The sequence below is a fragment of the Stegostoma tigrinum genome, chromosome 5 (genome assembly GCF_030684315.1).
Source record: "Stegostoma tigrinum isolate sSteTig4 chromosome 5, sSteTig4.hap1, whole genome shotgun sequence".
Classification (NCBI taxonomy): Eukaryota; Metazoa; Chordata; class Chondrichthyes; order Orectolobiformes; family Stegostomatidae; genus Stegostoma; species Stegostoma tigrinum.
Window position 1 is genome coordinate 70,764,433 of NC_081358.1, and position 24,404 is coordinate 70,788,836.

A 24,404-nucleotide genomic window follows, 5' to 3' on the forward strand; every position below is an offset into this window, starting at 1 on the left:
CAAACACATTGACTTGGAGCCAATCTACCATCCTCTGAGAAAAAGAACAGCAAATGACACCACCGACACAGGAAATGACATCACCAACCCAAGGAAAACAACCAGATAAATAGAAAGCCGGACATAACACCAGCGCTGCGTCGGAGGCTCACTGATGATGTTACCTAGAATGGTGACGAAACGTCTGAAAACTAACCTTCCAGCTCAGCGAGCAAACTCACATCCAGTTCTGAAAGTGCATCGTGAATTGGAGGATTGTGATTCTCATGCAGAGCTTGAATAGCTCACAAGGTGGACCATATGAAGCCAGATATTGCTGTCAGAGGATTTGCTATTGCTAGAACAGTAAAATAATGATCCATCAATCTTTAACCATGGAAAAGAATAAAGGTTTTTGAGTAGATTTTTTGCTTCGGTTATGGATGTTGTGGCTGGTTGGCTTGCCAAGCTGGATCATTGTTCCGCAGATGTTTCATTACCCTGTTGGTCACACCATCAACGCAGCCTCCAATGAAACAATGTTGTGTTTTCCCACCTGTTATTTAAACTTTGTTGTCCATTGAGCTGGGTTACCTCACTTCCAGTTTTCCTTCACAGTGGAGTTTATATAGGGGGTATATGTTTGTTGATGGGCTTATTAGTGGAGAACCAGGCCTCTAGGAATTCCCTTGCTTGTCCCAATCAAACTGGTGGTTTTCCTTATCCATGTGGACAGAGATGGGTGAGTATTGGTCGTGTCTTCTTGTTGCTCATTATGTTCATGTACTCTTGTAGCTAATTTTCTTCCTGTCTGTCCAATGTAATGTTTATCATGGTCTTTGCAGGGGATATTGTATAATATGTTAGTCCTGTCCATAATGGGTAACAGGTCTTTGGTTCAGGTTAGCAGTTGGTGTAGGATTGATGTGGGTTTGTGTGCTTCTCTGATGCCCAGTGGTAGGAGTCTTGTGGTCAGTTCAGATGTGTTCTTGACGTAAGGTAGTGTGATGAGTGTGTTGGGGCATGCAGTATCTTCCCGGTGTCTTTTGACCCAATTTTTCAGGTATCCATGGTCATTGAATATTTGGAAGAGGTAGCCTTCTTCTTTTTAGCGTAGTTCTGTGTTGGTGCAGTGTGTTGTTGCCCATTTAAATGGAGTTCCACGCAACTTCATTTCAGAGTGTTAGAGTGGTTGCAGTTGAAATTCAGTATTTGGTCAGTGTGTGTGGCTTTCCTGTGTACAGCCAACCAACCACAACAGGAAAAGAGTACAATATGATCAAAACTTAGTGAAGCACAATTAGGATTTGAAGGCAATGACTTATGTAGTGCTATGTATTTATAACCTGGGAAAAGGTTTGCAGTGGTTGTGGTTTTCAGTTTTTTTTTGCAGTTTTTTTTTATTCATTCATGGGATGAGGGTGTTGCTGGCTAGGCAGCACTTCTGGTCCATCCCTAATTGCCCAGAGGGTAGTTATGAGTCAACCATATTGCTGTGGGTTTGAAGTCATATGTAGGCCAGACCAGGTAAGGACAGCAGCTTCCTTCTCCAAAGGGCATTAGTGAATGGAATTAAACCACAGATGCTTCACACCACCAAGACAAGTTCTTATCACAGGATGATTCAATGTCACCTCATATAGTACTCCAGGTTTGGCCTCACCGAAATGTTATATCATTGTTGCAAAACATTTCTTTTCCTGCACGCCATATGTCTTGTAATGAAGACTAAGAATAGCATTGGTCTATTTATTTGCAGTCATGCAAAAATCAGACTTTACTTTGATGACAAACAGTCCTGCTAAAAGGGCACTAGGCCACTCCTACAGTGGATTATCAGAATACTTGCATTGCTGAAGCAAATGATTTAAGTGGATCCTCACAACTATGAGTGCGTACTTACTGAGGACCTGAGTGGCAGTGTTGGAGCCAGATTTATTGCCAATTAATCACTGGCTGCATTGAAAAGGTAATATGGGCTTGCTCTTTACATCATCCCAGTCCTTTTCGAAATAGTATTCCTAAATAGGTACTAGGTTGAAGATCAAATATCTCAATTCAAGAACAGAAAGGAATAACAATGTATATGTCTTTATCAGGTTGCTGAGTGACTGGCAGTGAACTTGGAGCTAAATGTACATGACTTTTTACTCTTCTAATACTTGATAGAAAAGACAAAGTCACTGCCTTCCTACTACACCATGAGGCTGCTCTCTCATTAGAGAGAGAGGTAACTATTGTTAGTTTAACCTGAGGCTCACCATGCCACTCAGACAAGTGGAGGGGTTGAGAAGGATTGACCTTCATGGTAACCTCAGGAGGAGTGCGAAATGAACTGAAGCTATTGAAGTCACTCTGCATCGCAAGATAGCCATCCTGCCAACTGAGCGTTCCTCCTGCAGTTGGTCCTCAGCATTGAATGAAACTAAGAACATGACTGTTCAAAGCAGCCGGGTTCTTCAGCCGTACTGGCCAGCAAGTTCAGGGGGTGGGGGTGGTAGTGGTGGATGTACAGTGAGGAGGAAAATCGTTGCTGTCTCGGGAACTGACTGATTGAGAAGCCCATCTTGTCACTACTTAAGTATCTGTTTTACAGTTGATCCAGTTAGCTTTCCAATTGGTGGGAATTGTGTCAGGGATGTGCGTGGTGTTCACACTCTTCAAGGCAACCACCCTCACATTCTTTTCAGTTAAAGGGTAAATCTCTGTTGTCTTTCACAACCTTGAAACATCCCAAGATCTTTTAAAACCAATTAGTACTGATTGTCTCTTGTAATAAAGGAGCATATTACAATCCATTTGAATGCAGCAGGGTGATAATGACCAGAAAATAAAACAAAAAACATTCACAGAATGGAACACGACCAGGTCATGGACGTTGAGCTTAACGATGTTTTCGAAGTGCTAAGCAAACAGATTCCTTTTTACCCACAGATGATGCCAAATTTCTATCCAACATTACAAAGGATTGTTTTAGTTCACATCTAGCAGGCCTAATAAATATTGGGCACTCAACAACAATTCAACAGGTAATAAGGGCGGCATGGTGGCTCAGTGGTTAGCACTGTTGCCTCACAGCACCAGGGACCCAGGTTCAATTCCAGCCTCAGGTGACTGTCTGTGTGGAGTTTGCTTATTCTCCCTATGTCTGTGTGGCTTTTATCTGGGTGCACTGGTTATCTTCCACAGTCCAAAGATGTGCAGGATAGGGGGACTGGTCATGCAAAATTGCCCATAGTGTTCAGGGAGGTGTAGATTAGGTGGATTATAGGGGATGGGTCTGGGTGGAATATTCTGACGTTCGGTGTGGACTTGTTGGGCTGAAGGGCCTGTTTCCACACTGTAGGAATTCTAATTCTAAGATCAAAGGCAATGTTCTACTGTGTAAATGCCCTCACAACAGGAGAAGCAGAGAAGGTTAAGTGTTAGTGGGGTGAGATTTGCGGTGACGTTTTAATTGAGCGATGGATTTAGCAATCCATTTTAAGTTTCACAACTAATTAGAATGGTTGGGTGTCATGGCAACCCACACCAGTTAAAGGCTGCCTATTTAAAGAGACAAAAGCTATGTTCCCAGCTTCAAAACAACAGGCAAGCATCACATGGACAGAGAAAGCACTACCTTCAATGCTTCACTGGTGAAGAGCAGCATTCCCACAGCCACCTGCAAATCACTAGCCCAAGACCATCCAAGTGGAAGACGAGCACACAGGAAGGTGTCCAGTACTTTGAGACTTACTAATGTTTTAAAAAATGGAAGCTGGACAAAAATAGTGTGCGCCTATGCTAAGCCGCACCCACTACTTCCCATGACCACCACCTGCCCCAAGTGTAATAGAGCCGGTGGTGGCCATATCGGTCTGTACAGCCACCTATGGACTCAACCTGAGAGCGGAAGAATGTCATCCTTGTCTGCGAGGGACAACTGATGATTTAATGAGCGCCCACCAGGCATTAGAATGTGTCCATAACAGGACGTGAGAACTTATAGCAAAAATGACAAGAAGACGCAATGAAGAAGGGATGGCCCACTATGTTCTGGGGCATCACCATATGACATGCATTTCAAATGTTTTTGAATGCTCTGATTTAAATCCTCTTGGAGAGCAACAGCAGAACTGTGGAGTCTCACACAGTTTCAGTGCCACAACACACTCCATGGTGACCTCATCCAGGATCAAAAATCAAGCAGCATCCTACTTTCAACAATCAAACAACACTCCGATATCCCTCCATTCTCCTGCACAGCACTGCTCAGACCAACACAAGTTGCAGATTCACTTATTCTCTCTCTAGGTAGGTTAACCTATTTTCACTGAAGTCAAGCAGAACACAACTGGTTTTAGCTGGGGACAATACAGTGAGGAGCTGGAGGAACACAGCAGGCCAGGCAGCATCAGAGGAGCAGGAAAGTTGATGTTTCGGGTTGGAAAGGTCCCAACCCCTGCTGTGTTTCTCCAGCTCCATACTGTATAGCCTCTGACTTCAGCATCCACAGTTCTATCTCTGGTTTCAGCTGTACACCATTACATCCTTTCAGAACAGCCTGCCAGATCAGCACCTCAAACATAATGGGAGAGCTGACTCTCTTCAGTTTGTCTCAACTACAGATATTTTAAGTCTATTCATCATTATATTCTGAAAAATAGCTTGATTTTACATAATCTATAGTGAATGTACTAGTACTGCGTAGGTAGTAAAAGTAGTGGTAAAATACTTTCATATGTGACATCTGTTCTGTGAGGCTTCAGATTCCAGAACTTCCAGTGCTGACAAAACTGCCTTATCATCATACTTTTATTCTTGAATGATTTTTTAAGAACAGAATTGACAAAATTTGTATTAACTTACAAATTCCATTCAACATTTTTATGTGAAAATTTCACTTCATATGTGCTACCTCTACTTCCTTTTCACATAATTAAATTTGATGAAATGCTTTGCCTTTTATTCCATGTTTGACACCAGTTGATGTATCAGACTATTGCTTGACACACGTTTCTATAAATCTCCAGATAATTTTCATTAACCTTTCTGACACAGTTATGAAGATTTTATGGGCATTTTACTTAACTCTTACCTTAGGTAGTACTTTGTCCTTCTTAATCTTTTCTTACCTGTTTGCTTTTGAAATGTTTGGTTTTTGAAAGCTAGTCTTGACATAGACTTGACAATGCTGTCTTTAGTTCTGTTCCTGACTTCAAAGAAGCCAAAAAAGGTTTCCAATAAAACAGCTGTGAGGTGTTTTGTGATTATCTGAAAAGGTAATGAGTTGTTTATTGTCATGGCTCAGGATATATGTTGAATGCATTAAGTGTCATTGTTCTCACGCCTTTAGTTTCCATATATGCGTGAAAACTCATTCCTTGCAGAAAACCAATATTAAATGAAATTCTTTTCTCAAATGCTAAAATATGACTAGGGATTAACATGCTTATGACTAACATTGAGTGTATTGCAAACTGTGAAATACGTCAGATTATTATCACTATTGTTGAAATAATAAATGAAAAAGGAATCATTGGAGACCTTAATTCCTACAGTGCTGATGTCCAGTGGTTCTGACTAACTTATAGAATCTATTATTACCAGATTCTGCAAAAGGAAGATTAGCTGAATCCCTAGAGTGTGGAAATGAGCCATTTGGCCCAACAATTCTACCCCCACTCTCTAAAGAACATCCCACCCAGAACCATCCCCCTACCCTTTCCCTGTAACCCTGCATTTCCCATGGTTAATCCACCTAATTTACACATCCCTGGACACTATGGGTAATTCAACATGTCCAGTCCACCTAACCTACCTATCTAAGCTGCATGGGAATGTAACAATGGTTTCTGGTTTAGGATGGACTTAGAATGTCCCACGACTTTGCAAATAACAGCGTCAAAATTAGTTACAATATCAGTTTTTGATAATCTTTCAAACCCTACTTTTCATTATTCCTTATCAAAGTTTAATACATACTTTCACAGTCAATTACAGAACTTATCTGAAATGCTACCAATTTTTTAATGCTGGGCATTATAATTTGTGATGTGAAGATGCCGGTGTCGGCCTGGGGTGGACAAAGTCAAAAATCATAAAGCTCCAGATTATAGTCCAACAGACGTTATAAGCAGAAATGTAACAACCTAAAACTGGCCATCTTTTGTTAAATCTTTAATTGATTAGGAAGAAGACTACTGATTAAAATGTAAAATTCAGATTCCTTCCAAGTCATTGTCCTGAGTTAATTAAAGGTTATATCAATGTATACAAGAGGTGATATTTCAGGTCAGAGAATACATTATAGGTTTGAGATCTTCCTTAGAATTTGTCTGTTTTAAACTAGGATCAGGGTTTTCCTGGAGCAAAACAGAATGTATCTGCAACTACACAAACATCTTGGCTGAAATAATTCATGTGTATATCAGTGTCTGTGTGTGTGTGTGCGTCCGTATCCCCATGTGTGTGTGCATGTGTGCTTGAGAGAGTGAAGGATTGTGTGTGTGACAGGCAGTATGGGTGCGTGTGTCAGAAAGAGTGTGTGTGAGAGAGAGCGAGCGAGAGATGGTCTGTGTAAGTGTGCAAGAATACATGTGTGTTTGTGAGAGACAGCACGTTTGTACGTGTGTGAGTACATGTGTGGGAGTATATAGCGTGATGGGGTAACCTGTAGTGAGACATGAACCCAAGAACACGATTGAGGCCATCCTCATGGATATGGAACTTAGCTATTAGCATCTGCTCAGCAATTTTGCGTTGTTGTGTATCCTGAAGTCCACCTTGGAGAACACTTACCTGAAGCTCAGAGGCTGAATGTTCTTGGCTGTTGAAGTGTTCCCCAAATGGGAGGGAATTAAAAGCCATTCAATGAGATCATGGCTAATCTGATAATCCTCAATTCCACTTCGCTGTCATAATACTTGATTCCTTTACTGATTAAAATTCTAACTATTTAAGCCTTGATTATACTCAATGTCCTAATCTCTTCAGCCCTCCGTGGTAAAACAAAACTATCCACTGAAGAAGGGAACACTGCCTCATCTGTCTTTACAGGGTGGCCCCTTATTCTGAGAATGCGTCCTCTGGGCCAACACTCTCTGACTTTCAGTAGCCACCCTGTCAAGCCCACTAACTATCTTATATGTTTCAATATGGGTGTCTTTCTTTTTTAAACTCTAAAGAATGCAGACAAAACTTAAACTCCCCTCAGAAGAAAATTCTCCATACCTGGCCTCAAAACACAAACTTTCTCTGGATTACCTCCAATTCCAGTACAGTTTTCCTTCGATACTGAGACCAAAACTGTTCACTGTATTCCAAGTATGTCTGATTACTGCCTTTTGTAGTTTTAACAAGACTTTATTCCTTTTGAAACAAAAGCCAACATTCAATTTGCCTTCCCTATTATCAGCTGAACTTGTATGCTAACTTTTTGGGATTAATGCATGAGGGCCCTCAAATCCCCCAGTTCTGCAACTTTCTACAGTCTTCCTCCATTGAACAATATTTAGCCCCTCTATGTTACTTGTCAAAGTGCACACTTTCCCATCTTATATTCTATCTGCCTGGTTTTTGCTCATTCAATTAATACTACCTGTATCTCTCTTTTGCCATCCTCACCACTTAATTTCCCATCTTTTTGTGTCCTCCACAAAATTAGCTGTAGGATATTTGCTTTCCTCATTCATGTCAGTAACGTATATTGTAAATAATCATAGACCTCGCTGTGATCCCTCTGGTACTCCACTATTTACAGGTTGTCATGTAGAAAATGCTTCCTTTGTCTGTGTTAAGTCAATGCCTCTATTAGGTGGCTAATCCCTTTTTGTTTCTATCCATTTGTGGGATGTGTGCATCACTGGCTGGCCAGCATTTCTTGCCCGTCCCTAGTTGGCCTTGAGGTGATGGTGAGCTGCCTTCTTGAACTGCTGCAGTCCTCCTGCTGTAGGTTGACCCACAATGCTATTAGGGTGGGAATTCCAGGATTTTTACCCAGCGACAGTGAAGGAATAGAGTTTTTTTTCCAATCCAGAGGGGAACTCAGCGGTGGTAGCGTTCCCAAATGTCTGATGCTCTTGTCATTCTAGCTGGAGTGGTGTGGTTTTGGAAGGTAACAAAGTGTAGAGCTGGATGAACACAGCAGGCCAAGTGGCATCTTAGGAGCACAAAAGCTGATATTTCAGGCCTAGACCCTTCATCAGAAATGGGGGAGGGGGAGAGGGTTCTGAAATAAATACGGAGAGAGGGGGAGATGGGTAGAAGATGGATAGAGGAGAAGATAGGTGGAGAGGAGACAGACAAGTTAAAGAGGTGGGGATGGAGCCAGTAGAGGTGAGTGTAGGTGGGGAGACAGGGAGGGGATAGGTCAAACCAGGGAGGACGGACAGGTCAAGGGGGTGGGATGAGGTTATTAGGAAGGAAATGGGGACGTGGCTTGAGGTGGGAGGAGGGGATAGGTGAGAGAGGAAGAACAGGTTAGGGAGGCGGGGACAAGCTGGGCTGGTTTTGGGATGTAGTGGGGGGAGGGGAGATTTTGAAGTTTGTGAAATCCACATTGATACCTTTGGGCTGCAGGGTTCCCAAGCAGAATATGAGTTGTTGTTCCTGCAACCTTAGGGTGGCATCATTGTGGCACTGCAGGAGACCCAGGATGGACATGTCATCTAAGGAATGGGAGGGGGAGTCGAAATGGTTCACGACTGGGAGATGCAGTTGTTTATCGTGAACCGAGCATAGGTGTTCTGCAAAGCGGTACCCGAAGGTGCTGTCTGAGGATCTTTGGTGAATTTCTGCAGCACATCTTGTAGATAGTACACACGGCTGTGAATGAACGTCAGCAGTGGAGCGAGTGAATGCTTGTGGATATAGTGCCAATCAAGTGGGCTGCTTTGTCAAGCTCTTTGAATGTTGTTGGGGCTGTACTCATCTAGGCAATTTGAGCTAATATTATAACCCAACACATATCTTATTAAATAGCTTATGTGTAGCACCTTTATGAGCGGCTTTTGGGAATTCTAATATGTTATATATAATGGTACTCTTTTACTTGCTTGTTATCTCATCAGAGACTTCTAATATATGTATCAGTCATGGCTCACTCTGCTTGACTAAATTACCTATCTGTAAAATTCTATTGCAATCCTTCAGCTGTTAATCTAACTGGCCCATAGTTACCTGTATTTGTCTCCATAACTTTTTGAATAAAGGTGTTACGTTACCACTTTTCCAAACCCTGGAACTTTTCCAGAATCTAAGGATTCCTGGAAGATTACTACCAATGCCACCCACCACCTCTGTAGCTACGTCCTTTAGGATCCTGGGATGTGGCCAATCGTGTCCAGGGGGTTTATTGGCTTTGAGTCTCATTATTATCCCAGTATTTTTTTCGTCATATGTATTTTCTCCCCCCATCCCACCCTCAATTTTGATCCTTGACTATTTAGTTATTTGGAATACTATTAATGTCTCCCACTGTGAAGGCTGATGCAAAGGACTTATACAACTCATCCACAATTTCCAATTGCTCATTATTATTTCCCCAACCTCATTCTCGAAGGGCAAATACTCACTTTGACCTCTATCTTCCTTTTATACCTTTAGTGAAGGTCTTGTCCATTTTAATATTACTTCCTGCTTTATCCTCAAAGTTAATTGTTTTTCATTATTTTTGAACATCTTTTGTTGGTTTTAAAATGTGCCCAATCCTTTTATTTACCACAAATCTTTGCTACATCATATGTCTTTTTCTTTCAATGTGATATTATTTTTAACTTCCTTTGTTTACCACAGTCTATCTACTTCCGAGATTCCTTTGTCCTCATACAGATAGATCTGTGACATAAGCCATGAACAATTATTTTCTAAGTCTGCCACTGTTCCTCAACTGTCTCTACTGTTAAAATCCTTTATAAGTGTAATCCAGCTACCTATACCTTATTCCTCCATTAAGTACCTTTACTTCAGTTAGCACAGTGACTTCAAACCCAATTTCTTATCTCTCAAACTGAATGCTGCATTCTAGCATGTAATGGTCACTGTTTCCAGTGAGACTGTTTACTCCAACATAATTTTTCAAACCTCCCTCATCGCACATTACTAGATCCAAAATTTAATGCCTGATTGGATCAATATATTGATCGAAGAAACTGTCCCAATTACATGAACTATTTCTCATGAATACCTTGGACTATTTGATTCTCCCAGTCTACATCAAAATTGAGGCTCAGGAATAATATGTAGGCTTTTTAGATACGTCCTGACTAGTTCCTGCCTTAGAGTCTGCCCTACAGCGTGGCTACTGTGTGGAATCCTCTAGGCCACTGTTAGCAGTGTTTTCCCATCGCTGTTTTTCCAATTTTCACAAGTATGGAGTAGGACTCCTGAGCTGGGTCTTATCCACTCCAACCGCTTTTCTTTAATTTTCCTTTCATTTACTTCTTGTCCTGGCCTCAATGGCATCAGTGGCCGAGAGGAAATCAAGTGAAATCGAATGGGCCCAGCGTGGACCTCATGGCGGCAGTGGGGAGTAAGCCCTTACTTACCATTCCGATATGAGCATGGGACCTCGCAGCGGAATTGGTGACTTCTGCATTGGCAGAGGTGACATCGACGATGTTGGCCCAGCACTGAATGATTGGCAATTTCACTACTGGATGAGTCTAATGCTGGAGGCAGCAAAGCGATGGTGGAAGAACATCACAGTGACATTGAGAAGGTAGGCCCAGCAGCAAGAGATGTGACTCATTTTGGCGGGTGGTCAGCTGCAGCTGGCAGCAAGGTCGTGGTGGAGGAGAAATCGGCCCAATGGTGAAAGAAAGTGCCTGAAAAGTGGTCGTTTCGAAGTTAGTTGAGTCTGGTGTAGTCGGCAGCGAGGCAGTTGAGGAGGGTTGGCAGCACAGATGCCATTAATGATGAGCAGGCTCATGACTTACGACGAACTTTAAATTATATCTGTCTCTTTTTCCTTACTCTTAAAACTATTCAAAATGGTGCCAGATCATGGTGGCAGTAGAAAAGCCTTTCACTGTATTTTACCGTTCTTTTTTTCCGCTGTAAAATACATGTGATGACAAAAAGCTACTCAACCGGTTTTCTTTCCTGCTTGACGTTCCAAGAAGTCACAAAACCCTAAACATTTAATTTTCAGTGTTGATCTTCTTGTAACCGTCTCAATTATGGACATAATAAACACAGTAACCTGCAGTTATTCCATTTATTTTATTCCAAATACTATGTGCATTTCAATAGAGAGCCATTAATTTCACCTTTTTACAAGCTTTCCCCGTCTTCAACCCAGTCACTGTTTCTTCCTGTTTTCTCTTGCTGTCGCAAGCAGGATATCACTACGTAAATAACTATCCTGCAATGATCTCATGATTTATTTTTGTAAGCCTACATATACCCTTCCTAGAACCCTCACCCATTCTATTTAGGGTAAAGCTCCCTCTGTGGCCCTAGTTATTTGACTCACTAAGACACTGATCCCAGTATGATTGAAGTGAAGCCCGCCTCACCAGAAGAGCTCCGTTCTATTCCAGTACTGGTGCCAGATGATTAAGGTAGATTAGTAAATTCACAGCCTTCATTGTAATTTTAAGAGCCTGGTTTTGATTAAACCTATTTAGCTGCCAATTCAAGGAAGGAATTAATATACACAATAAAGCAGTCATGATGGTTTTGAGGCCATCATTTTTACTGTGCATTCTTGAACAGTGAATGTTGATGAAATACACACTGAAGACAGTGGATGATGTTACTGAATCAATGGGAGTATGATTACTGCAATTGACTTAAAGGGCCTCCAATTCCAAAATTCATACAGTGCTCTCAGAGAAAACAGCACAATAACTTATGCTGCGTACTTTGCACGTAGCGTCACCATGATATGTAGTTACTGTGCAGTTGACTTTTGATCAGACCCAGCAAGGTTCCAACATTGTTTCATGGTGACTAAATTCCAGGTTCCACCCATGACTCAAATATACACCCATTCTTCATGTTTCCTTTTAGGGTTCTGTTTCTGTGGCCCCCAGTGCCTTTCAGCCTTCCCTATTTCCATTGTGATTCTTTAAATGACTATTAATATGCCATTTTACTGCACAGAGCCATGGCTTTGGAAATTCCTGTGCCCCTGTTGGCCCTACATCCAGTACATTAGAACTCACAATCATTGTGACAAGTTTGAATCTTCTCTCCTAGAGGTCCCAGTTCCCTCCCACTTACTATATTTACATTACCATCCACACCTGTTTTCTATCATTGTCAACATTCCCTCAGTGGCAGAAGCGTATCTCTAGACTTCAGTGGCCCACTTTCCCCAGTACTCCATAGACTATCCTGCTAAGCATTCCTAACAAGACCACCAGCACTGACCACTGACTATGCGCAGATGAATGTCTCCACAGCGCCTCAACTGACCAAAAATCTTTACATTTTTGGACTGCTTGCACTTGACCTGCAAGTGTGATCACGGCCCAATTCCTAAACTATAATACACAGATTCCCAGACTCTCGTGGGATCAATGATGGACTGACCATGATCAAACGACCTGGACTGAAACATGTTTCTGTGTGGCACCGTGTTATGTCAACATCAGAAACACGATTAGTGTCTTGATTGTGGCAGAGCATACAACTGTCTGTCGTCCCTCCTATTTCCGCCATAATGTGGTTTCTTGTTTGACTTTCACACATTGCCATTTGTTGGAAGCAAATGTAGTGTGTTTGCAGTGTCAATTGTTAGCACATGCTGCAGATCTGATGTTGACTAAACAGCTACCTCATAGCATCAACATGATAAGCTTCTGCCTCCCTCTGTGTTAAAAAAAAATGTAAACCAGAAACATGCAACCTGTAACTGAGCATTAAAAGATCCCGTGCACTAAGAGTGCAACATGCGTTACACAGAAACTAGCAGCTATAAGCCAGCGCTGATGTTAGGAGTAAACAGAGACTGTCAGCTTCAAAGTTAGTGCAAATACTATGAGCGCTAATAAAACAAGCCAATACCCTAAGATGGATGTGTCTAGGTCAGCCCATAAGGGCCTTGGAGATATCCAAGCCTTCTGGAAGCATGCAAGTCATAGGCATCCCAAAAGTAAAGCATTGAGTAAAGGGTCGAAGTCATGTCTAAGTTGGACTTAGAGCAAACACGATGATGTGGTAAGGCTCATCATTCGCTGACGTTGACTTACATGAAAGAAGAATCAGGCCACAGCACCATTACTGCAGAAGAAGCTGTGAGTAATGCCTAGACAGGTATTTAGTGAACAACAACTGTCAAGTACCTGCTGATTTATGAGTTGGAAATTTGCACCATGTAGTCTCTCATTGATAAGTAGATTTAGAAGTGGCATGGAAATAAGATAAGTTGAGGTTTTAATTGCATGCAAATTCATGAAAATAAGGCAGTCTCCACTCAATGACAAGATTCCAGAATCAATACTTTAGACTATTTAGGACTGAGCTGAGGATCTTTTTTTAAAATGCAGAAGGTGGTGAATCATTTGAATTCTCTTTCCAAGAGGGTTGTAGAAACTCAGACTTTGAGTTTGTTTAAAGTTGAAGTCAATAGATCTTTAGGTTAGCAATGGCATAAAAATATCACAATAAATGGTAGAGATAGTAGGAATGCAGATACTGGAGAATCTGAGATAACAAGGTCTAGGCCCGAAACGTCAGCTCTTCTGATGCTTCTTGGCCTGCTGTGTTCATCTAGCTCTACACCTTGTTATCTCATAATAAATGGTAGAATAGACTTGACATGTGAATGATCGACTCCTGTTCTGATGTTCCCAATCTGATTTTTCATTTTCATCCCATTTTCTCACCATCAGCCGTGCCACACCATGGAGAAAAAATTCTGCCCAATTTCTGTTGGTTAGACAAGCTCAGCTAGATCATGTACGGTTGAATTTATAGCATTTCACAAATGCATTCCAATTAAAGCATTTGGAATAAAAAATGTGGAAGACAGAAATGAGCATAAAGAAACAAAAATGAATGTTGAACACCTGAGGAGGCTCAGGATAATGAAAATAACTTATCAATGATTTGACAGTTGTCCATCAAATCTTATCAAACTCCTGCATCTGCTGTTTACTTTCTGAAATAATTCTACAGAGGATGATATCCTGTCATCAAGTCATCCTTAATTACATGTGCAGAGTTCTTGACACTGATCCAGCTCCCAAAGAGCCAGGTCTCAGAGTGATTGGATGTCAAAGACACCTGTTCTTACCTGTCAGCCAGGGCTCCATGACTGGGCTAGATTAAGAGCCCCAATCAGAAATTCATTCTGTAAGGTTGACCTGACTCATCTCATTACAATCACTACACTTTCTTGAGACAATTAGATATAAAAATGCTAGCTAAAAGTTGGAAAGTCATGTTGCGGCTGTACAGGACATTGGTTAGGCCACTTTTGGAATACTGTGTGCAATTCTGGTCACCCTGCTATAAGAAGGATGTTGTGAAACTTGAAAAGGTTCGAAAAAGTTTTACAGGGATGTTGCCAGGGTTGGAGGCTTTCAGGTATAGTGAGAGGCTGAATAGTCTGGGGCTATTTTCGCTGAAGTGTCAAAGGCTGAGGGGTGACCTTATAGAGGTTTATAAAATCATGAGGGGCTTGGATAGGGTAAACAGACGAAGTCTTTTACCGAGGGTAAGGAAATCCAAAACTAGAGGGCATAGGTTTAAGGTGAGAGGGTAAAGATTTAAAAAGGACCTAATGCAGAGGGTGGTGTGTGTATGGAATGAGCTGCCAGAGGAAGTGGTGGAGGCTGCTATAATTACAACATTTAAAAGGCATCTGGATGGGTATATGAATAGTAAGGGTTTAAGAGGGGTATAGGCCAAATGCTGGCCTATGCGGCAGGATTTATCCGGGATATCTGGTCGTCATGGACGAATTGGACCAAAGGGTCTGTTTCTGTGCTGCAGATCTGTATGACTCTACTCAGACAGCATGTTTATGGCTGTGAAGGATACATCTTTTGTTGCAAAAATTTTATCATTGTGCACAGTCTATAGGGTTTACATTTTTTAAAGAATCAATTATCACCCAAAATAATTTAGAGAATTACTTGAATTACTATGGGGTTTCAATAGAAAAAAAGATGTACCAGCTGTTGGTCCACTAAAAATCAACAGTGATTTGAGTAAAACAATCATTTAGTTATCGTCATCCTCCATTCATTGTTGTTATGATCCAAGAAACAGAAACAGCTGCTTGCTACCATGTATATTTCTGACATTGGTCGAGTGGGAATTGTTTGAGAAAAAGAGGTTATTATAAGTCTCCACATGACTGTCGAGAGATGTCTTAATGAACTGTTTCTGATATTTTCGGGATGGAAATGTTGTACTGGTATAATAATTAGACTATTAATCCAGAGACCTAGGTCAAGTTCTAGAGGCGCAAGTGCAAATTCTGTCAATGGCAGTTTGTGGAATTTGAATTCAATAAAAATCTGGAACGACGAGTCTAATTGTCATAGAAAAAAAATGGTTCTGCAAGAACATTTAGGGAAGGAAAATGTTCTTATCTGGTATGGCCTACATGTAACCTTGACCCATAGTAATGGGGCTGACTGGGCGATAAATGCTGGCCAGCAACACCCATATACTATGAATTAATTAATATAATTAATGTTCTAAAATGTTGCCAACCATGATTTTCACATGTTTCCAAAATTGTGGGATCAAGGCACAAAAACAAGCTGATTGTCCAGCAGGGATAAGTGAATAACTCAGTTGTGGTAAATATTGTCATTCTAAGAAACACTGTTGTTCTAATCTAAGTAAAGAAAATAAATTCCAAAACAATACAAAATGCAATAGACCGTAGAAGGTATGTATCTTAGGAGACAATAAATACTGATCAGTAAATCTCAATGTTGAGAGACTCTCTATTGCACTTAACAAAGACAGTGGTGCAGGAGTTAATATATTGTGTGGTATGCTGAAATAGCTAAAGTAGATGAAGTTTAAAACTTCTTCAATTAAACTACAACACACAGTTGGAATGAGGTGACAGTCTAAACCCAGATCACAGCAAGATTAAAGTATAAAACCACAGAGATAGCTGAACTACTTTTGTCTTTCAGATTCAAGAGGAGTCAAGTTTCAGAATATCAACTTGCTGTGCTGCAACTTTCGAAGAACTATGTGCCTGAACCCCAAGGTCTCTCTGTTCAAAAACACTACCCAGGGCCAGACCATTAATTATAATAGTCCTGTCCTTGTTTGTTTTACCAAAATGAAATACCTTACACTTATCCACATTAAACATGATCTGCCACTCCTCGGCTCATTGGCCCAACTGATCAAGGTCCCTTTCTAATCTTAGAAAACGTTCTTCACCATCTAGTATGCCACCAATTTTGGTGTCATATTTGAAGACCACCTTCGGGGATGTTTAGCCAAAGATACAAGGCTGAATGTCCTTGATTGCTGAAGCGTTTCCCCACTGGGAAGGAATATTTCCGAGTGGCAATTGTTGCATGGTGTTCATTTGTCCATTGTCATAGCATCTGGATGGTTTCGCCATGCATCGGGGCATCCTTGCCTGCAGCATAGGAGTTAGACAATGTTGGCCATGTCACATGAGTATCTGCCATGCACATGGTGGGTGTTATTCTCATGTATGAAGGTAGTATCCATTTCAATGATCTGACATGTCTTGCAGAGATTGCCCTTACAAGATTGTAGGGTATCGTGGTCGATGTTGTCCTGAAAGTTGGAAAATATTCTGTGAATAATGGTTTGTTTAAGGTTTAGTGGTTGTTTGAAGGCGAGAAGTGGCGGCGTAGGAAAGTCTTGGCAAGGTGCTCATTGTCATCAATGTATTGAAGGCTACGAAGAACATGGCGTAGTTTCTCCACTCCCAGGAAGTACCCTATCAGTCATATCCTGTGTTCATTCTCTGAGGACACATACAATCTGTCTTTCTGTCTCTCTCACTCACTCACTCCCATTCTCATACACACACACACACACACACACACAGACACACACACACACATACACACACACACAAAGTCTACAGGGTAAATTTGCCTCTGCAGATACATTCTATGTTGTTCAAAAAGCACACAATTTGTAGACAGTCAGTCAGTCAGTCAGTCAATGTGGCGTTTTAAGAATTCCTACTTTAGAATTCTGACTCCAAGTCGAAACACAAACAGATTCCAAACAGGGCCTCACACCTAACTTGCATTATCTGACCAGTCACTTCTTCTTTGACAAAACTTTTACTCATCTCTGAGCAGAAATTCAGGGCATCTCATTAACGAATCAAAATCTACATCTCCTTTCTAACTGATTAAAGATTTAGCAGCATCTTAGGTCTGTTTAATTCACATCATTGTCTGACCTTTTGATGTTTTACTTATAAGTTCAGTCTCTTTTTGCTACTTTTCTCATGAGCACCTGAAGAAAGACAGAATCCAAAAGCTTGTGTTTTCAAATAAACCTGTTGGACTATAACTTGAAATCATGAGAGTTTGAGGAAATCACGAAAGTAGATGCTCCAGAACTTGTCATGCCCTAGCCAAGCTCTTGCCGTACAGTTTCAACACTGGCATCTTCTCGACATCGTAGAAAATAGCCCAGGCATGTCCTGTGCTGAAAATGTAGGACAAATCCAACCCTGCCAATGACCACCACATTGTCTATTCTCAATCATCAATAAAGTGATGACGCTATCATCAACCGCTCTGGCAAGCAGCACCTGCTCAGTGACACCCAGTTTCTGTTCTGCATTTAGCTCCTGACCTCATTACAGTCTTGGTTCAAGCATGAATAAAAGAGCTGAATTGCAGAGGTGTGATGAGAGTGACAGCCCTTGATGTCAAGGCTGCGTTCAACGAAGTCTGGCATCAAGGAATCCTAACAAAGCTGGAATCAGTGGCATCAGTGGCAAATTTTCCACTGGTTGGAGTCATACCTAACACATTGGATAATGTTTGTTGTTGTTGAAGTCAGACATCTCATCTTCAGGACATCTCTGCAAGAGTTCCTCAGGGTAGTGTTCTAGGCACAAACATCTTCAGCTGCTTCATTAATGACATGCCCTCCTTCATAAGATCAGAGCAGAGATATTTGCCGATGATTGCACAATGTTCAGCACCTTTCACGACTCCTCAGATACTGAAACAGTCTATGTTCAAATGCAAAATGATCTGGGCAATATCCAAGTGTGGGACGACAAGTGGCAAGTAAGATTTATGTCACACAAATGCCAAGCTATGACTAACTCCAACAAGAGACAATTTAACCCCTGACATTCAGTCGTGTTGCCATTACCAAATCCCTCACTACGAACACCCTGGGAATGACCACTGATCAGAAACTCTACTGGGCTCACCATATAAATACAGTCGCCACAAGAGCAGGTCAGACGGTAGGAATACTGTAGTGAGTAACTCACCTTCTCACTCCCCAAAGCTTGTTCACTATCTACAAGTCAGGAGTGTGTTGGAACACTCCCAAGTGACCTGGATGAGTTCAGCTCAAACAACACTCAAGAAGCTTGACACCATCTAAGAAAAGGCAGCTACTTGATTGGCATGACATCAACAGCATCCATTGTCTTACACTGCAAAAATTCATCAAAGGTCTTTCGATCATAGCACCTTCCATCTAGAAGGAAGCAACACTACTTGTAAGTTCACCTCCAAGTCACTCACCATCTTGACTTGGAAATATACCACTATTCCTTCACTGTCACTGACTCAAAATGCTGAAATTGTTCCCTGAACGCATTGGTAGTCAAGCTACAACACATGGACTGCAGCAGTTCAGGAAGGCAGCTCACCAACACCTTAAGGGCAACTTGGGACGGGCAATAAATGCTGGCCAGCCAGCAACACCCACAGGTGAATAAAAAAAATCTGCTGGAAGTAAACACGCCAGAGAGTGAGAGAAGATAAAAGACACGGATCAAGATGACAACCAATAGCGAAGCCAACAGCAAGTGACACCATGGCCGCAGCAAGTGCTGGGAGACAAATTGATTTACGAGTAGGGCTGGTGATCATTCTTAGTCTTTGAAGTAAAAGTAATTTAAGCGGGCATGGTGGCTCAGTGGTTAGCACTGCAGCCTCACAGCGCCAGGGACCCGGGTTCGATTCCAGCCTCGGGCGACTGTCTGTGTGGAGTTTGCACATTCTCCCTGTGTCTGCATGGGTTTCCTCCGGGTGCTCCGGTTTCCTCCGACAGTCCAAAAGATGTGCAGGCTAGGTGGATCAGCTATGCTAAATTGCCCATAGTATTCAGGGGTGTGTGGGTTATAGGGGGATGGGTCTGGGTGGGATGCTTCAAGGGGCGGTGTGGACTTGTTGGGCCGAAGGGCCTGTTTCCACACTGTAGGGAATCTAAAAGAGTGAGAGAAGATAAAAGACACGGATCAAGATGACAACCAATAGCGAAGCCAACAGCAAGTGACACCATGGCCGCAGCAAGTGCTGGGAGACAAATTGATTTACGAGTAGGGCTGGTGATCATTCTTAGTCTTTGAAGTAAAAGTAATGTCTTCAGTTTGTCTTTACGTCTCAGGAGTTTTTCTTTTCTCTTTTCTTAAAAACATTTGTATAAATATTGATAAATACTTTTGCTTTTAAGTTTATGAAAATAAGATAGCAGTTCAGTGCAGTGCAAAGGAGAAGGAATCTTGAGTGACTGATATACAAGTTAAACAAAATTCACAGTCGTGACAGGGCGTGTTGCTGCCAGACACCAATGTGACCCAGAACAAGCACAACTCAAGTGTTTTCAGTTTGCACAACTTCAGATCTGAGTTAAGGGGCTGGATTCTGAGCTGTAGACATTGCAGCAGATCAGGAAAGGGAGAAGTTACCTGGGCACTTTGTTTTAGCGGCTGGTCACACTCCTTAGACTAGTAATCAAAAAATGTTTGGTGATAAAGCACAGGAGGGTACACCTACTGATGAGGCAAGAATGAGGACCCAGGTACTGCTTGAGTAGTCTCAGCCTCTGCAATTGTCCAGAAGTTATGACATTCTCGAGTGGGGACTGCAAGGAGGGTGAGCAAACTGACAATGGCACCTAAAAGTATAGGGAATCATTCAAGTGAAAACGGAATTAGAAATGTATAATCCATGAATACCTCAACTGAACTTGCCTTCACAACATGATAAGGCATTGCATTCCAAACCCTAACTACGTGCTGAGTTAGAAAGGGGCATTCTAGGAAGAGAATATTCAAACCGCAGTTAACCAGGGAAGTTAAGGATAGCATCAGATGGAATAAAAAAAAGTGTGGCAAAGATTAGTGGTAAGCCATAAGTTTGGGAAAGCTTTAAAAAAAAACCAACAAAAGATGACCAAAAAGAGGTGAGAAAGTAAACTTTGAGGGTAAACTCAAAATTAATATGAAGACAGACAACAAAAACACCTTAGCCAAAGTGAGCATAGGTCCCTTAGCGAATGAGCATGGGGAAATACTAATGGGAACCAGAAAACAGCAGAGGAATTAATCAGTGCTTTACATCAGTTTTCACAGCAGAAAGCACTAACAGCATTTCAAAATTATTAAATAATCAAAAGGGCAAAAGGAGGAAAGGAAATAAATATAAAACTTACCACTAGAGAAAAAGTGCTGGGAAACTAATGGGTCTAAAGGCCAATAAATCCCTGGTCAAGACTGGCTGCATCCTAAGGTATTCAAGGAAGTAGCTTCAGAGGTAGTGGTTGTGCTGGTTCTAATCTTCCAGGGTTCCTTCGATTCTGGAAAATTTCCAATGGATTTGGAAAACTGTCAACATAATACTTTTATTTAAAAAGGAAAGGAGACTAAAAACAGGGAACAATTGGTCAATTAGATTAACTCATTTTATTGGAAAAATATTAATCTATCTATAAAAGACGTAATAGCAGAGGACTTAGAAATACAGTCAACATGACTTCATTTTAGGGGAAACCATGCCTCACAAATTTACTAAAATTACTTTAAGAGATAACAAACAGCTAAAAGGGAAGCAGTAGAAAATCTACTGGATTTGCAGAAGGCATTAAGCTACTCCCAAGAAGATAAGAACCTGTGGTATTGAAAGTACTTAGTTAGCATGGATGTGGGATCTGTTAATTAATTGAAGACAGACGGTTGAGAAAAGGGGTACATTTTCAGGATGGCAACTTGTAACTTGTGGTGTGCCACAGGGATCAGTACTGGTGTCTGACTTCTTCCAGCATGTATTGATGACCTGGATGAGAAAAGTGAAGTACTGTACCCAGCTTTATGGTTGATGTGAAAATAGATGGAAAGGCAAGTAGTGACAGTGACCCAAAAAGCTTGCAGAGGGAAACAGACAGGTTGAGTAAATGGGCAAAAACCTGGCAGACAGAATAAAATGTGGTAAAATGTGAGATTGTGCTCTTTTCTCATGAAGAATAGAGGAGCTGAGTACAATTTAAATTTCGAAAGACTGCAGCGAGCTACTGAACAGTAGCATTTGGGAGTTCTACTCCATGAATTAAAAGAAGTCAGATTCCAAGTTCAGCAGGTAATAGGGAAGACAAATTGAATGTTGGCTTTTATCTCAAAAGGAATGGAGTATAAAAATAGAGGGGTTTGGCTAAATCTATATAAGGCAGTGGTCAGACACAGCTAGAATACTGTAAACATTTTGAGTCCTTTATTCAGGGAAAGACACACTGGGAGCTGTTCAAGAGAAGGTTTCTTAGACTGATGCCAAGTATGTAGGGACTGACTTATGAGGGAAGATTGGCATGTTAGGGCCTGTACTCACTAGAATTGAAAGAATGAGAGTCAATCTTATTGAAATAAAGAAGCTTCTTAGGGGACTTGAAAAAATAGATGCAGAAGCACTGTCTGCCCTTGTGGGACAGACCAGTACCAGAGGGCATAATCTCAGAGTAAGGAGTTGAAACTTTAAGACAGAGAAGAGGAGGAACTTCTCTCAGAGGAAGGTAATCTGTGGAATATTTTACTGTAGAAGGCAGTTGAGGCTGGGTCATTAAACATATTCAAGGTTGAGATACAATTTTTTTTTAATTTATATGGGAATAAAGGGTTATGGAGAACAGGAGTTGAGGATTATCAGATCAGACATGATCTTATTGCAGGTTGACTCAATATAAGGAACGGCCTACTTTTGCTTCCACATCTTACAGTCTCAAGTATCAACAAACCATTAAGAGCTGTTGAAATGCGGCCAGCAGTGGTCTATGAATGTTGATCACTAAATTATTTTGAAAGAAAAAAAAGAGTTGCTTACTTCTTTGCAGCTGTTTGCAATTGCAAACCAGCTCTCAGCACAAGTGAAATGGAAACATTCACAACAACATGGGCGTGAGAAGCTTTCAGGTCATGTCATGAAAATGAGATTTAAGATCATAAACCACAAGTTACTTTTCTGAATATGAACGAGATTTCAAGACTGTCACCTTGTATTCAGCATTTTAGTCTGTTTTTATTAATATGTGACTGAGTGTACGTCTAAAGGAATGTCAAACACTGGCTCGTATTTTGTACAGAATGTCATTTGACTATGCTGAGAAACAAGATTTGGATTTGATAGAAGATTTAAACTCTTTCCATCCTTGGGAACAAGAAATGTACTCGAGAAGAAATTAGCGCAAATCAGAGAAGCTCAACACCTGATTATGTAATGGAGGCAGGTTCAACTGAGGTATTCATGAGGAAAACGGATGATCATTATGCCCCTTACCACAACTACATTTCTATTTCCTCTCTCACTTGAATGACTCCCTATTCTAAGGTGCCATGTTTGTGCATCCTCCTTGTAGTTCCTACTCTTGTCCGAATAGCTTGCGAGAACATCGTAACTGTTGGACAGTGTTTACAGATTAGAAGATTTTAGCAAGAAGAATGACTGGCATACATCCCTAATAAGTGGTATTGAAATAATACATTTATTAACAAAAATATCTCACTATTATAAATGATTTGTTAACCTTTAATGAGAGATTGGTAATATCTAAAACTCTTAGAAGGTAATATTATTTAAAGATTGTATTTGGTTATTTAGGAATTTCATAAAGAAAAACCTCAGTGGGTGAGATGGTGACCTAGTGGCGATGCCGCTGGATTATTAATCCAGACACTCAAGCAAATATCATGGGGCTTTGAGCTCAAATCAAATCACTGATGTAGTCTTGTTCGGCAAAAGTAGGAAATGTACGTTTATGAATCTGACTCTACATCTGAAGCGTGTAGCTGGAGGAATAGATTCCTATCTCCAGCACAACAGAAGAAAGAAAGTAAGTGCAGGTGAATTGACTAAGAGGTAGTGTAAACCTAAAAGACTGGTTATGGGAACCTGAAAGGGAATGAGATCAGGAGGAAAAACAATATCAAAAGAGGTAGTGAAAGGCCTTACAGGCACAAAGTCACATTGAGGCAGAACAGAGGAAAGTAATTGGTATTTCAGAGGTAGAGGACGATGTGTAATGTACTTGGGGAAGGGAATCAAATGAGAATTTATGCTATTTTTTCTAAATCGGCTCACAAAAGAATCCATCACAGAGATTGCTCAACACAAATGGCATGGACCCCAGATCTGTTTGCCCTTACTCCAACACAGCACAAAAACATTCAACTGATGAAACCGAAACAGAAGCTGGAAAATACTATTTACAAAGACTCACTCAATGGCTTAGCACAGAAGGGAAACAGTCAACTGCAGAAAAATGGAAAATAAGCTCTTACACCTCCAGAAATCAACAGCTCAATCATGTCTTAAGATTCATTTAATTCTGAGGAGAAGGCTGTCCATGCATCACTAATAGTGGTATTGTGCTGGTAGGGAGGAGGCTGTTATGCAGGAGCACTCACTGTCCAGTTAAGGACGTAGGGGTGAAACTCCTTTCACATGGCAGATTCCAAGGTTCGAGCCCTGTACCATAGTGGCAAGAGAATTCCACCAAGACTCAGTATGAGCTAATTGTCGCATGCATAGATAACAGTGTACAGATGAATATTACAAACATCTGGCATATGGCAGAATAAAGAAGGGGAAACCCAATGATAAGTCATGGAGGAAGAATAGAAGTGATTTTAGGGTAAGCTTTCAGCCAACATATGAACATAACAAAGGTCCAAATGGGACCTTGACTGTGTCAAGATTAGAGTGGAAAAAAAAACATTCATTCCTGACATTTCTTCATGGATTAGCGTTTTCATGTTTCAGCAACTAAGCTCATCAGGTTGGCAAGGACCGAGCCAACAGAATCAGCGACAAGTTGCTCAGAGGATTGTAGCTGTGGAAGAACAAACGGTGCCTAAAGAAATAAACCAGGGTCTTCATTGCCATCCAGCTGCATGCTGTAAGAGGGTGTACTAATACATGCAGTAGCAGAAATGTCTTCACTTGACTAGGAATGCTACCATCTAAATCTGCTGCCTCCTCCAGGCAGATCTGCCGATGTGCAGT

At 41.2% G+C, this 24,404-nt stretch overlaps 1 protein-coding gene across 2 annotated transcripts in view; it reads right to left on the bottom strand.

Moving 5' to 3' along the window:
• Window positions 1-24,404, bottom strand: part of sntg1 (syntrophin, gamma 1) — a 476,380-nt gene that overhangs the window by 220,825 nt on the left and 231,151 nt on the right. The window contains exon 2 of one of the 2 annotated variants that reach the window (XM_059646062.1): window positions 5,097-5,235. The exons of the other annotated variant lie outside the window; for it this stretch is intronic. The gene's annotated coding sequence lies outside the window, so the exon portion shown is untranslated. The remainder of the gene's footprint in view (window positions 1-5,096; window positions 5,236-24,404) is intronic. 2 annotated transcript variants of the gene reach the window in all.